Raw genomic sequence first — 14,721 nt, 5'->3', positions numbered from 1 at the left:
CACAGATACTCCTTGGCTGAGGCAGGAAGGATCTTATTGCGTCTTGAACGCATTTATAATTCATGCGGCAATAAAGATATGATGAGGGACCTACTCGTAGCCTTTGGCATATACCAGTGAATGAAATACACTTGTCCCTCCGGGAGCTTATACTCCTGCGACTGGTCTATAACTCCAACTTAAGACAATTGTCCACAACTGGATTCTTAAGTCTCTATATCTCATAAGAATTAGTGAGGCCGGACCCCAATATAGCCTAAAGCAGAAACTGACTTTTAGGGCCTTTTTTTACGGTAGACTTTATTACTGTTCATTAGAGGAGAATTATCCTTTACTCTCCCAGGGGGAGTTTAGGCTCAGCCATATGACTTGCATCAGCCAATGAAACATGAGCAGAAATGACAAGTGTCACTTCCAGACAGAAGTTTTAAGGATCAGTGAGTGATTCATCGTGTCTCTCTTCCCTCTGCTATGAAACCATCAGAGTCCCAGATCGAAAAGTCCCAACATTTGTCCATCAGTTGAGGAGCAAAAACCGCTGAGCAGACCTACAGCCAACACACAAAAGACACGTGGTACAAGTGAAAAATAACCTTTGTTATCATGAGCCACCAAGATTTTGTGGTTATTACCACAGCATAACCGCACATACCCTGACTTTGTTTTTGCACACTAGATGTGTCCCAGCCAAACTGACTATATGTTTTTCTTCTAGTTCCCCACTGACTCTCATTGGGGAAGTGATCACCTGATTCCAGTGGATGACATCAAATTCTTCAGACTGCAGTACCTTCCACCACTCTGCCCATGCAGCGCAGCTCTCCCCATAAGGCTTCTCATTGTGCTTGGGGCGCCTGGGGGGCTCAGCCGGCTAAACATCTGACTCCTGATTTCCGCTCAGGTCATGATATCAGCGTTGTGAGATCGAGTCCCCACCCCCACCCCCACCCTGCCCCTGTCGAGCCCTGCATTGGGCTCTGAGTCAGGCTCTGGGCTGAGCGTGGAGGCTGCTTAAGATTCTCCATCTCCCTCCCCTCTGATCCTTCTCCCCACTTCTCATTATGCTTGACTGTTACACTCATGATACCCCATACTTCTGTTTGTGACTCCTAAGGGACAATGTCTTGTGGATCTGGGTTGCAACAGGACATTTTTTTAAATAGGTGGGACCATCCAACGCACTTTTATGTCCTAGCCTGAAAATTCTAGGTGAGTCCACTGGATGTGCAAAGAACACATCCATGTCCTGATCTGCCAGTCTTGATAGTTCAGGATCATAGACATCAAATTTATTTGTGCTTTCTATGTAGCCAGACCAGATCTGCACATCTGGGCCCAGCCGACTTTCCTCTTCCTCACACGACACTCTAAGCTCACAGTGTTTCATGTTGGCTTATTTGCCCCATCGGGAGGCAGTTCTCCCCTGTGGTCAACCATTCTTGTTCTTTGATACATGCGCCTGTTTTCTTGTCAAAAACATTTGTCTTCTGGGCTTCTGCAAACCTTTCCTCTGCCTCTGTTACAGCCCTGGCCAGATCAGGGCAGGCTACAGGTGCTGGTTGAAGTTTCTGAAGCTAGAATCCCCAAGTTGGAAAGATCAGTATGCTTGTGGAGGAGTATCGGAGCACTTACCAAGGCCAGGATTGGGGCTGCCTCGTGTGCTATTTGTCAGGAAGGAAGCTGAGATCTGAGTCAGTGTGGGAAACAGATGCTGACCTGTGGGGCTGGCAGAGCCACACAGCCACTGGCAGAGCAAGATGGAAAGCCATGAGTGTACCTAGAAGGTAGAACAGGTGAGGAAAGAAACAGATTATCGTGATGCCAATAAGGTACCAGAAACTCTGGTCTCCTCCTAGCCCCATCTCTTCCCTTCTGGGAGTCACAGAAAGAGGAACCAACCTCCCTTTCCTTCCTGGGAACCCAGGTAAGCCAGGTGTGGGAGCACCTGCCTCTGGGAAGGGGCAGGGGCAGGATTAAAGAAGAGGAGGTGGGGCTGCTCTAAGGAGCACCCCTGCAGAGCCTTGTCCCCCGCTGCTCTCACCTTGCTCGAAATCTGCTAGAGACAGCACATCCAGGACTAGTGCTCAGTCCTGGAAAGAGGCAGGAGAAATGAGAGGATCAGGGTTAAGGCCCTCCGGGAAGTGGATGGGGTAGAGGAAACTGAAACTCTCCACCCTCTCCCTGTTCCTGAGCTAGTAGGTGTGAAAGCTCTCTGTAAACTGGGAAACACCACTCACGTTGAAGCACTGCCATGGCCAGTATTATTCATTCTCCCTTTTTACCCCAGGGACCAGCTCAGGTCTGCCAACCCGGGGACACAGGGTGTGGCCGCATCCCCAGGTTTGTAGGAAGCCCTGTGGCCTGTGGCATTCTGAGTTCTTGCCTCCTCGCATCACTCCTGGCTTGGAGGCTCATCCTTTGGTTCTGCACACCCAAGCTCCCATTTCTCCTGAAACCACATCTCCTTCACACTTCTCCTGGACCCCCTCCCGTCCAGCTGGAGGTCAGCAGAGGCGCACTAGGTCTGACACAAAGAGAGGGGCCACGTGGGGGATTCCAGGGATGGTTGTCAACCAAGCTCTGACCTCAGCCAATTGTCTTCCTTGTTTCCAGGGCTTTCTCCCCAGGCTACTACCTCCTCTGGTTGTCCCCAGCACTGAGTTCCACTGCCCCGCCCCACTCTGGAGCCCACTTTCCTTAGGCAACACCCCAATCGCCAGCCCTTTATCAACTTCCTCAAAACCTACCAACCCTGTGCCCCATCCTCTCGAGCTCTGCTCCCCCCTTAGGGGCCGCCACCTGACTACTACGGGGCCTCAGCGGATGCTTAAGAAGTATCCAGCGCCGTGCTAAGTGATGCGTGGCTATGACGTGGCACATAATCCTCCCCTTCCAGGGAGTTCAAGAAATAAGCACGTACCTGGGAAAGATAGTCATTCATGGTCTCCGCGGCCAGGAGTGGAGCTCTACGGTCTATTCGTGGAGGTCTATGCAGTCTGTGGAGCTCAGACGTGGGGCCCGGTCCTTCATGGAAGATGAATTTCATCTGGACAGAGAGGACGGTAGGCCTTGCCGCCCTAACACATTCCAGAGAGATGAAACTCTATCCTGTTTGGGAAAGACCTCCAGGGCTGAAGTTTTCACGGCAGCCCAATAATGAGCAGGCGGCTTGCCTCTGGCCTCTCCCAGATAGGGCCGCCTGCTGCAGCCTGGCTGCCCGCTTGGCTCCAGGAGAGGGCCCGCAGCTGCCCACAGCCCCAGGCCCATCGCCCTCGTGCCGAGAGGACAGGCGGTGGAGGAGCTGCTGTGCTGAGCAGAGGAAACCAGCCTAGAAGGGCCTTTCGGGAAAAGGCTGAGTGAACAGTCATCTGATATCTGCCTCTGGTTTCTGTGACTGACAGACACTTAATTAACCACTAGACCAACAAGAGGGTGGGAGGTGTTTGGGGTTCTGCTGGAGACAAGAGAATCCCAAGTGTTCTGGGTTAGTGAGGACAGTTAGGAATGAAAACATGGCCCGGTCGTGGGAGGAGGTGGCCCCACAATCCCGGAGCCGGTGAAGTTAAGCCTCCACACTGAGGAGCTGCAAAATGCGCTGTCGTGGTTCTGTCGTGGCCACAGGCATGGACCCAGCCAGGGCCACCAACGGCCAGGTCCATTCAAGCGAAGGAGCAGGGACGGTGCCCCTGGGGGGGGCTGCAGCTCCCCGCCCCAGGACCGGGCTTCCTAAGAAAAACACGGAAAGAACCAAGTGGGAAAGGATGTCATCTTCCTGTCTCCCCACCCCCCACAGGCTCATGCAAGCCTGTCACAGGCCAATGTTTACTGAGCACTTACCGCGTGCTCCTCATCGTGCAGAGACCTCATCTGACCCTCCCCTAACTCATGGCAACTCTGCTAAATGGGTCAGACACATAACCCCCACTGCAGACGTGAGCAAAGCTCAGGACTCTGGTGGTGCCTTCCTTGCCATCCCCCACATCAGGAGCACAGAAACAGCCTATTTCGCCCCAAAAATGAGTCCCCCTTCTCTGAGGGTAAGGTGATCTATAACGTGAAAATACACTCGGGGGAAACACAGCCCTGTATGTGCCACGCGACAGTGCTCCTGTAGACACAGGTGTGAGCCTGGCGAGCACAGAGTGAGTAGTACCTCGCCCCACACGACTAAGTGGACTTGGCACTCCAGCCACTCTTCTAACTTCAAAACCGGATCCCTTTTTTTTTTTTTAAAGATTTTATTTATTTATTCATGAGAGACAGAGAGAGGCAGAGACACAGGCAGAGGGAGAAGCAGGCTCTATGCAGGGAGCCAGCCTGACGTGGGACTCGACCCCAGGTCTCCAGGATCACACCCCGGGCTGCAGGCAGCGCCAAACTGCTGCGCCACCGGGGCTGCCCAACGGATCCCTTTTTAATGTCATGTGGGCATGGAGGCATCGGTGAGTGGGATATCACCACGTTGCCTTCTTTATGGCCTATTACGGGTTCATTGTTCCTGGATGGGGAGAAAAGTGGTGCCTTGGTAAAGCAGAAGGTCACATATACCAAGAGGCTGTGTCCACAGACACCAACACACGGTCACACGACAGACAAAGTGCCGTAAGAGAGACACAGTTTATGCAAAGGGAAGCAGAGGAGCTGCAGGAATGTATCTGGACCTCTGAGGGAGCAAGGTGGCTTGCAGGGGCCTAGCCTGGGAAGTGTGGGGAGGGCCTCGTTTTCCAACCTGCCACCCTTGCACTCCCTATACTCTTTCTGAAACAGTCTCTTCAACCCAGGGAGGTCCACCTGATTCAGCCACGAGACAGTGGCACAAGAGGAAGCCAAAGAGAGAGACAGATCTGTAACCAAGGGCCAGCTCCTCTCCAAATCCCCCCAGCCCACAAAGGGTGTAAGGACTGGCTCTGTTTCCCAAGCTCCTGCACGCCCTCTCCCTGCATGCCCCCAGCACTCCCGGGGGGTGTGAGTGGGGGGACACAAGTCGGGGAGGGTCCCAGCATGGCTTTGAGGTCCAGTAGAGACAGGTGCAGCGGAGGCAGAGAGGGGGCACCCGGGGAAGAACTGCTTGGGCAGAAGAAAGCAAACTGGCCAGGCCTGGCCTCCGTCCTGCACCTTGCTAAAACAAGGCGGAGAAGCACCCTGGACTCCCCAGAAGCCTGTCACCTGCAGGACTCTACTGCGAGTCTGAACCAGTGTCCTCCCTGTCGCCTGTCCCTCTCAGGAGGGTTAAAAGCCACATTTCTCCCTCTGTGATTTCTTATGCCTTAGTCTCTAAGGCTTTTCTTATTTATTTCATTATCCCAAGTAATCTCTATACCCCACGTGGGGCTCGAACTCGACTCTAAGATCAAAAGTCCACACTCCTCCAACTGAGCTAGCCCAGGTGCCCCAGTCTCTAAGGCTTTTATCCCTCGAACCGTCATTTGACTCTCTGTGCCTGTTAGTGTCTGAGAGGGAAGGGCTGGATTGTATTCATAGCTGCATCCCCCGTAACACCCACAGGCACATAGTAGGTCTCAGCAGTAACTCAGCGAGCGCCTGTACCGGCAAGTGAGGCCCCGTCCCGTGTTCCCTGCTCTCTCCCCACACCCCTACCACGGCACCACACCCACAGCATCTTATCTCTCGGTTCGTTTCTTTGCCTCTGCAGAGTCCTCAACTCTTGTCCACCCCATTGGGACCTTCCTTACCTAGCACAGTGCCTGGCACACAATGCCATGAGTGTTTATTCACTTACCATTTATTCCAATCCTTCCACCATTTATGTCTTATGTACTTTGTACACATTTCTTTGACTTTTTAAAAAGATTTTATTTATTTGAGAGAGAGAGAGAAAGAAAGCACAAGCAGGGGAAGGGGAAGAGGGAGAGGGAGAAGCAGGCTCCCTGCTGAGCAGGGAGCCCGATGCAGGGTTCCATCCCAGGACCCCAGAATCATGACCCAAGCTGAAAGCAATGCTTAACTGACTGCGCCACCCAGGTGCCCCCATTTCTTTGACTTTTAAGCCCCAAGTCTATAAGACTCCATTAGTTGGGTATTCTCCCATTTTACAGATGGAAAAACTGAAATTCAGAGAAGTTAGTAGAGGACACCCAGCTTATAAGAGGCAGAGGTGAGATTCAAACTCAGGTTTGCCTGGTTCGCAAAGCCAAGCTCCTTCCTTCCGGGCCCACTGCCTCCTCAGCCCCAGGGCAATAGCCTCTGTCCTCAGCCCCTTCAGGCCCTGTGGGCGACAGAGGCATGTCACCCCCCTCAGGGAGCCTATTTCTCCAGGGACCCAGGGAGAGGTCTTGGAGCTCAAGCCTGGAGCTTTCCACCGCTGGTGCTGGGAGTATGGGAAGCGGGTGTTTTTCTTCCTTGCGGCTGGCGTGGCTGATTCCTACAATGTATCCGCCCTGGAGAATGACCGGAAGAAGTGGCATCCGGCTGGTGCAGGGAGGAGCTGGCCTCTTCCCGCCCTACAGAGGAGGGAGTTTTGCTCCAAAGCACCAGCTGTAGCTACCTCTCAGGTGCCCTCAGACAGGGAGGACAAGAGGGTTTGGGTGCAGGGGCTGGATTCTGACCCTTGCCTCCTCGGGGGCCCGGCCAGCTTTAGGATCCACCATCTGAAAAGTTGAAAGGACTCTATGCCTTCTGACACTTGATCTAGAAGCTCCCAAGGAAAATGACACGGGGCCCCAGGGGGGCTGCAGGAGCTGGTCATTCATGATCACTAAGCATCTTCTAGGTACAAGCGATTGTCCAAGAGGGACCTCTGGCTTTGCCACATGCCAGCTATGTGACCTTGAGAAAGGTACTTCATTGTGCTGAGGCTATTTCCCCAACTGAAAACGGGAGAAAAACAATCCTTATCTCAGTGAGTTGCTGGAACACCACTAAGAAAATATAAGCAAGGGGCTAGAACAATGCTTGGCACATCATGAGTGCTCAGCAAATGTTCACAAGCTATGTGTTCAACAGCGTGTGACGGATACAGCGGACACTGCCATCAGTGGCAATATGCTCATCTATGCATCGCTCCCAATGTGCAAATGAGAAAACAAACACAGATAGCAGGGGTGAAACCAGGACTTGAATCCGGGGTTCTCGTCACCACCCTTCCATTCTCCAGAGGGCTCCTCACTCCTTAGCTCTCACAGAACAGCGAAGGCACACAGCTGCCAAGTGGCAGAGCCAGGATTCCCTCCCAATCGTGGGGGATCAGACCTAGAAAGGGTTGGGTTGGGGGTACTTATTACATTTGCTTCTGATATAATTTATTTAATTAATTATGGTTGTCTCATTGACTATTTAATGATGGCTGTTTAACAGCTGACTCACAGAATTCCCGGGAATTCAGCAATTGGCCAATACTCTTGAACCAATACTCTACGTGACCGATCACGGCCTCAGGGCTGTAGGAAAAGTAAAGGAGATAAAGTGAGTGTCAGGCAATAGTGTGCTGGAACCAGCTGTGGGATCCTGAGCAAGTTTCTTAACCACCGTGTGCTTTAGATTTTCCCTACCCGTAAAATGAGTCTGTTGTGACAAAACACATGAGAAAATGTCTTCAAAGAACCAGGCCGGGCTGGACCAACAAGAGGCCAGGAACCTCTGGTACAAAATTCAACAAGGCCTTCTCTCTCAGGGTCCTGCTAAGTATAAGGTTGTTACCGGGTGCGCCCCTGAGTTTTCTATACTAGGTACCTTGGTGGCCTCAGCCTTGTCCCAGCCCTACTCCGGGCACATAGTAGGTACTTGCTGTAACTACTACAAAAGCTTCAAAGTGGGTGTAACCTAACAGGATAGACTAGAAGAGTTATCTAACAATGCATGAGAAACACAAGAACTCAGTACATTGTCCTGGGGCATCTGGTAGACACCCTACAAGCCTTTCAGATAATGAGGGTTGTATTTCTGCAAATAACCCCCACAGTCTGCCAAGGAGACTGAGCTGTCTTTAGAATGTCCAGCGCTATCTCTGGATACAGTTGCTGCAAGCAAGAATTTCTTTGCATTAATTTGAAAGATAAAAAAACACTCGTCTTCAAAGTAGACTTTCTCCTGCTGAGGTGGATATATATTGTAGTAGTAGTCTCCCCTCCAAAACTTTTCCAGTGAAGTTGACATCAGTGGAAGATGGATTTGCTGACCTGTGGTGTCCCACTCCCCATTGCGCAGTCAGAGGTAATAATGGGGGGAGGGAAGGGTACTGAGACACCCGCCATACACATCAGCAGAAGGAAAGCCGGGGTGGGCGGGAGGCAATGAGAACAGTTTGTTTGCAGAACATATGGGAAAGGGGAACTGAGGTTTGTATTAGGGTCTCCAGAGAAACAGAATCAATAGGATACATGGAGATATAGAGAAAGAGACTTATTACCAGGGATTGGCTCACAGGATTATGGGGGCTGAGAAGTCCCACCATCTGTCACCTGCAAGCAAAAGGCCAGGAAAACCAACAGTATAGTTCTAATCCAAACCCAAAGGCCTGAACCAGGGGAGCTAATGGTGTAAGTTCTGGTCCTGGTCTGAGTCCAAAGGCCTCAGAACTGGGGAGCCAATGGTGTAAACCCCAGCCCTGGTCTGAAGGCCTGAGAGTAAAAGCATCAAAGTCTAAGGGCAGGAGATGATAGATGTCCAACTCAAACAAAGAGCAGGGTCTTTTTGTTTTATTCTGGCTCTCATTGAATATTATGATGGGCACCTGCATTGGTGAGGGCACTCTTCTTTCCTGGGACTACCAATTCAAAGGCTAATCCCTTCTAGAAACACCTTAACAGACACACCCAGAAATCATTTTCTATCAGCTATGTGAGCATCTCTTAGCCTAGTCAGGTTGACACATAAAATTAACCATCACTGAAGTGACATCATAAAAAGGTGACTGGAACATTCCGGATGCATATAACATTTTGAAGGAAGACTACTAACAAATCTCTAAGTCACTTCTCTTCAATGCAGTATTTGAGTAAATTCGAGATTAACAGTGAGGTATTATGATAAGAACATTGGATTTGGAATTAAAAGACTTGATTTCCACTCCTTACCACCTCCGTAAACTTGGCCAAACCATTTGATCTCTAGAAGCCTCAGTTTCTGTAAAAAGTCCCTGTAAAACAGGGACTTAGATGAAGAGCAAGTGGAAGGAGAGCCTTCAAGGCAAAGAGTTTCTACATAAATGTTCACAAAGGCCAAGGGCTGGTTGACTGAGTATCCCCAGTCAGTGGCACCAAGGGCCAAAAAGAAGTTTCCTTTGGTTTCCAGGATGCACAGTGAGAACCACAGGTGAGGGCCACTCACACAGATTCATCTTCACCCATGAATATTGGAACTGCGCACGCTCAGTTCGCACCCAGCTGGTCCCACGTGGAGATACTGCAAGAGTCTGCCTCCTGGGGTGGAAGGAGGGGCTTTCATTACAACCACCGCAGATTTGATGTGTTAATATCTAAAGTGTTCTGCACCCTTCAGCAAAACCCACACCGCCAGTGAATGGGCATGGGCCAGAGCCTCTCAGTCTTTCTTCACACAGTAGTCTAGCTCTCTCCAGACTGGATCACCTCCCTTTGGAGGCAAGTTGGCCTGGGGTGTCACTCCTAGGACCCTGCCCACTCTGTAGACCCAGCCCTTGGGACAACAGCTGAATTTGCTCTCTTTGGAGAGTGACGGTGCCACAGGAACACAATGGGGTTCTACACAGCAGCTCAGGTAACTCAGGAAGAGCAGTGCGGGGAAGGAGAAAAGGCCAGGGACCTGCGAGAGGTACTTTACCTGGGTGATGGTGGGGAGGTGGGTAACCCAAAAGTGAAGTTATGACCCCAGGCAGCCCAAGAAGCATTACTGCTAGGCAGCTAACCTCCCTCACCCATGTCTTGACAAGAACTATCATTCCACCCAAGATAACCAGCAGGGCCATATTGTACATTGTTTGGATGTTCTCTGACTTGCCTTTTGTAAGTGTATTTCTTTTGTATTTTATGTAGGGAGGTGAATTAATAACCTCCTGGCGATGCCACCTACATTTGAAATAACTGCCCAATTTCTCTACGCTCAAATGTAAACTTTCTTTAAGGGTTGATAAACCAAGAGAAGCAGTAATATCCTATGTGATCCACTCAACCATGTTTTTTCTCTAAAAGTATCTTCTATTAAGGAAAAAAATTTTGCTTATTAGCTAAGCAGGTACCAGACCTTAAATAATACATGTTCTTTACTCAACTTTGCTGTTGTAACATGTCCCCGTCCAACTCTGGATGCTCTTCAGAGAAAAATAAATGAATTTCATACTCTGTCCTTTGACTCGGGGATCCTCAGCTATGTTTCACATCACCCCCTACAGCCACCTCTGGCCTTCCACCAAGTCTCAGACATTTATGTCTGGCTCCAGGGCTCCAAACAGGAAGCACACTATGTCTCATATCTGCCCCTCTCTCTCAGAGGGCTATCCCTCAGTTTTTCAACTGGCTTCTTAAAAGGGCACATCTTTTATCTTCTGAAAAAATTGTTTGAAACTAATAAAGTGTCACATGCTTTCAAAAACAGCCAGTTTTCTTTTTCAGTTCCCAATGGGGCCACATGGGGCAAATTAGTGACATAAGAACCAGTTTCTCCTGTTAACTTCCCCCCACTCCCGCCCCCTCCACCCTGACCATATAAGTTAGAGTTTCTTATCTGCAAGCAACAGAAATAAGGTCTAGCCGATTCAAGCAAAATAGAAACTCACTAAACGGCTACTTCACACATTTTACATAATCTGTGGAAGAGCTAAGGAACCAAGTTTGAGACTCTGTAGCCAGAATCTATTCCCCTAAAACACACCGCAGAACTTGTGAGGACACCCCAGCCACAGGCACTGGGCACAGTGGCTTATGCCACCGGTATACTAGCCCTGGACACTGGACCCAGCTCCTAGGCCCAAGGACACACTACCCAGGAACTCAGACCGCCTCCAGAGAGTTTACTGATCCCCACTTCTTCACATCCCTAGCTCCTCTTTCTGAGCATGAGGGCAAGTGTGTTTGATTGGCAGAGCCCAGGTCATAAGCCTGTGCCCTGGCTGCAAAGGGAGGCCAGGCGAGGGAATACAAGGCCCTTTCATCTTCTGAAGTGGCGGGCTCTGCTGCCACCCAGTAGGACTAGGATGGTAGGCATTCCCTAAACATGGGGAGAGGTTCAGACAATGGCCCGAAGTAAAGCAAACATAATTTATGTTCTCCACACCCACTCAGCTCATTGCTGCCTCTCCCACCCACATGGAACCACTGCTGCAGTAAATAGACACTTAATGTGCTATCCCTCAGAAATAATTGCTTTCTTAAAGATGACCGAAGAAAGGACAACGTTAAGCAGAAAGCAGAAGTGGAGGAGATATTACAGGACAGAGACTTTCCCACACTTGATCCAGACAGCTTCAGACTCCTACTATGTCTAAAAGAGTAGAACAAACACTGGTTTTGATTGTCCACCAGACCACAAGATGCCTAAAAGCATGGGACATATGATAGATCATTTGTAAAAATGGCTACAAACGTTCCTATCCTCCTAAATGTGACTTTGCAGCTCCTCCCACAGAGAGGCAGAGTCTTTTTTCCCACCCCCTTGAATCTGGACAAGCCCGATGACTTGCTTTGGCCAACAGAATGCGGTGGAAGTGATGCCGTGTCAGTTCCAAGCCTAGGCTTCCAGAGCCCTTGCCTGCCGACGCTCATTCCCTTGGAGCGCAGCCACGGCCGTGAGAGCGAGCCTCGGCTAGCCTGCCACGGACGAGAGACTGTCAGGGACCGGCCGGCCCCCAGCCCACCTTCCAGCTGGCCACAGACACACGAGCAAGCACAGCTGAGACCAGAATGACCCAGCTAAGCCCAGGCCAAATTGCCACCCCACCGAATTGTGAGCTAAATAAACGATTGCTATTTTAAGCCACTAAGTTTGGAGGAAGTCTGTTAGGTAGCAAAAGCTGATGATACAGGACAGGTGTAGAACCTCTACAAAGCACCCCAAGCTCCAGCCATGATGCTCCACCTACATGGTCAGAAGGGGAGTGAGGGGGGATTGCTGCCCACCCACGTCCCCTCGCCCTCCCCACTTCAGCGCATGCCTGTCCAACTGCCAATTGTAGCACCTGTATCTCCACCTGGGGACTCTCTCTGGCCACCGGGGCCCCCCTGCCCACTCCCACGGCAAGCCAGAAGGACCAAGTGACCCTCAACCCACAACTGAGGGATTGTTGTGTGCGTACCCAGCTCCCTTGCCCCCTGCATGTGCTTCTCTGAGGCATGTGTCCTTTACTGCAAGGAAGATCGTCCCGGCAAGATCAAGGTCCAGCCACCCCCAGTGATAACAAACTTGAAAACAAACGCTTTGTTGGCTGCCTTCCCTCCTCTGACTCATTTCCCCAAGCTCCTATTGGGGCTTCCTGGGATCACCTCTCAAGTTAACTACTAGCGCTCAAACCCTTATCTTGGGGTTTAGTTCTAAGCAACGAAGACCAGTAGGCACTGAGCAGGGGCTTCCACACAGGACCACTGCTGCTGTCAGCCTCATAGCTCTGCTTCCACGGCTTCCTCCACTCCCATCAGGGAGCCAGCTGCATAGACACTGCCCTCTAACCCACACCCACGGCCCCTGTGCACACACACCCCAGGACAGCCACTCACGGGGCCTCAGTGGCTTGGAGAACCATCTCCTTCACCATCTGGCTTTGTCAACAGTTGCTGCTTTGCCCTTCACTCTGCCAGCCACCAACTGTCTCATCTCACGATCTAGGGGGTGAAGGCAGGTGGAGGTGGAAAGACTTACAGAACAGGAGGAGCCAGTCTTGGAAAAGCAAGGTATGGAGCAGGTGGGGCTATCCTGCCTGTCTGTTTTCCCCTGCCCATAGCTGGCAGGAGGCCCAACCTGAGCCCCCAGCAGGATGTGGTTCTCAGAGGAACAAGTTCAGCAAACAGCCCCAGCCGCTGGGGGCCTCAGGAACCACCTGCCCAGCGCACACATTCAGAGAGATTGACTGCGAGCTTCTTAGCTGCCAAGACTGCTCTGGGTACGGAGACAGCGCACGCAGGTACATGTCACCACGCAACATGCATCTATCACCCCGGCCAGGGGTAGCTGTCTTAGGGCCCCGCAGCACAGAGGAAGCAGCGGTGGGAATGGGGTCTGGGGTGAGGCAGACCCATACCCAAATCCTGTCCCCACCCTCAAGTAGCTGTGTGACCTTGGGCACGTTGGGTAACCTCTCTGTCTCCCCACTCTGAGATGGAGATAGTAGTACGTCTCTCGGGGGGTTGTTGGGAAGGTTAAGCGAGGTAGCCTCTGACACCCATAGCCCTTAATAAACCTCAGCTAGGGGATCCCTGGGTGGCTCAGTGGTTCAGCGCCTGCCTTTGGCCCAGGGCGCGATCCTGGAGTCCCGGGATGGAGTCCCGCATCGGGCTCCCTGCATGGAACCTGCTTCTCCCTCTGCCTGTGTCTCTGCCTCTCTCTGTGTGTCTCTCATGAATAAATAAATAAAATCTTAAAAATAAATAAATAAAATAAACCTCAGCTAGTAGGATGACTGGTAAGGCGGTGCCTCTCTGTTATTCAATCGTCCGTGTTTCCCGCAAACTCCACTGGCACAGGGCCCAGCAGGAATGTACATGAGGGAGGCCGGTGGGCTAAACTCCTCCAACAGTGCTGCCGTTTGTTTGACGTTCTTCATTTCTATGAAGGATGGGCCTTTTTCCTGTTGCTTTTTTTTAAAAACACACAGCCCTCTTGGGCTTTTATTTTTCTTACTCTTAGTGGAGATGGGAGTACAGAAAAATATTTCTCTGCCACTAGAGCAAAAGGGGTAGGAGGTCTTGGAGACTAACAGGGAGAAGTGGGGACGCGGACAAGCCAGACAGCACAAGCCCTGTCTTAAAAGATGCTACTTAGATCCACATGACAGGCACTTCAATCAATGCCAAAAGGGGCTATGAGTCTTCCATGGCCAGATATACCAATGTTTCAAGAGATGCCAGAAAACTTGATTATTATTTTTTAAATCTCTTGATTTTTTAAATGTTGGCTCAAAATATTTAGAAATACCATGTAAGGCATGGTACATGTTAATGGACCCAAGGGCTGAACCAGATCACGGATGGTGACCTTGAGACAGCTCCATCTTTTTACCATCTCTACGTCTCTGCAATCTGAGCTCTTCATGATGCAGGGTCACCATGCCACACCGCTCCAGTGGGTGCCACTCACATTCAATTCCCTGAGATCGATGGCTTAGAGCAGTTACAGGGTCCCTCCTGTACCCCCAGAACCAGGCCACTGTAGAGCTGCAAGCAAGCCTCTCTCCAGAGAGACACTGGCCCTTGCCAACCTCTCCCTCCTCTGACTTATTGGCACTAAACGTACCACCCAATTCGCAGAGTATCACAAGCTGCACCATCCACTCATTATCTCAAGCTATTGTATCAGTGCGGAATGCCATCAAAGCACAAAATCCAGTCTCATTCAGGATGGCTTCATTAATGTACGCCTTACCTCCCCAACTGAAATGCAAACTCTTTATGAACAAGGATCACATCCTATATCTTTTCGAACCGTGTAGCACCTTTTACACCCTATTCGAATCCAATACCTATCTATGTGTTGATGGATTCAACACAGAGGGAATCCTGAATTAATTGCTGTTACAGGTGGCATGTGGATTAACACTTTGGGATACAGAAGAAATCTCTTTCCAAAGAAAGAGGACTATGT

The 14,721-nt window shown here is 50.7% G+C and overlaps 1 long non-coding RNA gene across 1 annotated transcript; it reads right to left on the bottom strand.

Moving 5' to 3' along the window:
* Window positions 1-289: 289 nt before the first annotated feature.
* Window positions 290-3,725, bottom strand: LOC129496321 (uncharacterized). Its single transcript, XR_008661709.1, has 4 exons — window positions 2,921-3,725; window positions 2,042-2,090; window positions 1,633-1,777; window positions 290-548 (listed from the first exon to the last, which is right to left on the bottom strand). It is a non-coding gene; the product is annotated as an uncharacterized LOC129496321 (long non-coding RNA).
* Window positions 3,726-14,721: the final 10,996 nt, after the last annotated feature.

This window comes from Nyctereutes procyonoides, unplaced genomic scaffold, assembly GCF_905146905.1.
Source record: "Nyctereutes procyonoides isolate TBG_1078 unplaced genomic scaffold, NYPRO_anot_genome, whole genome shotgun sequence".
In the NCBI taxonomy this organism is placed as follows: domain Eukaryota; kingdom Metazoa; phylum Chordata; class Mammalia; order Carnivora; family Canidae; genus Nyctereutes; species Nyctereutes procyonoides.
The sequence above is the reverse complement of the archived record's forward strand: the minus strand, read 5'-3'. Positions and strand labels throughout refer to the sequence as shown.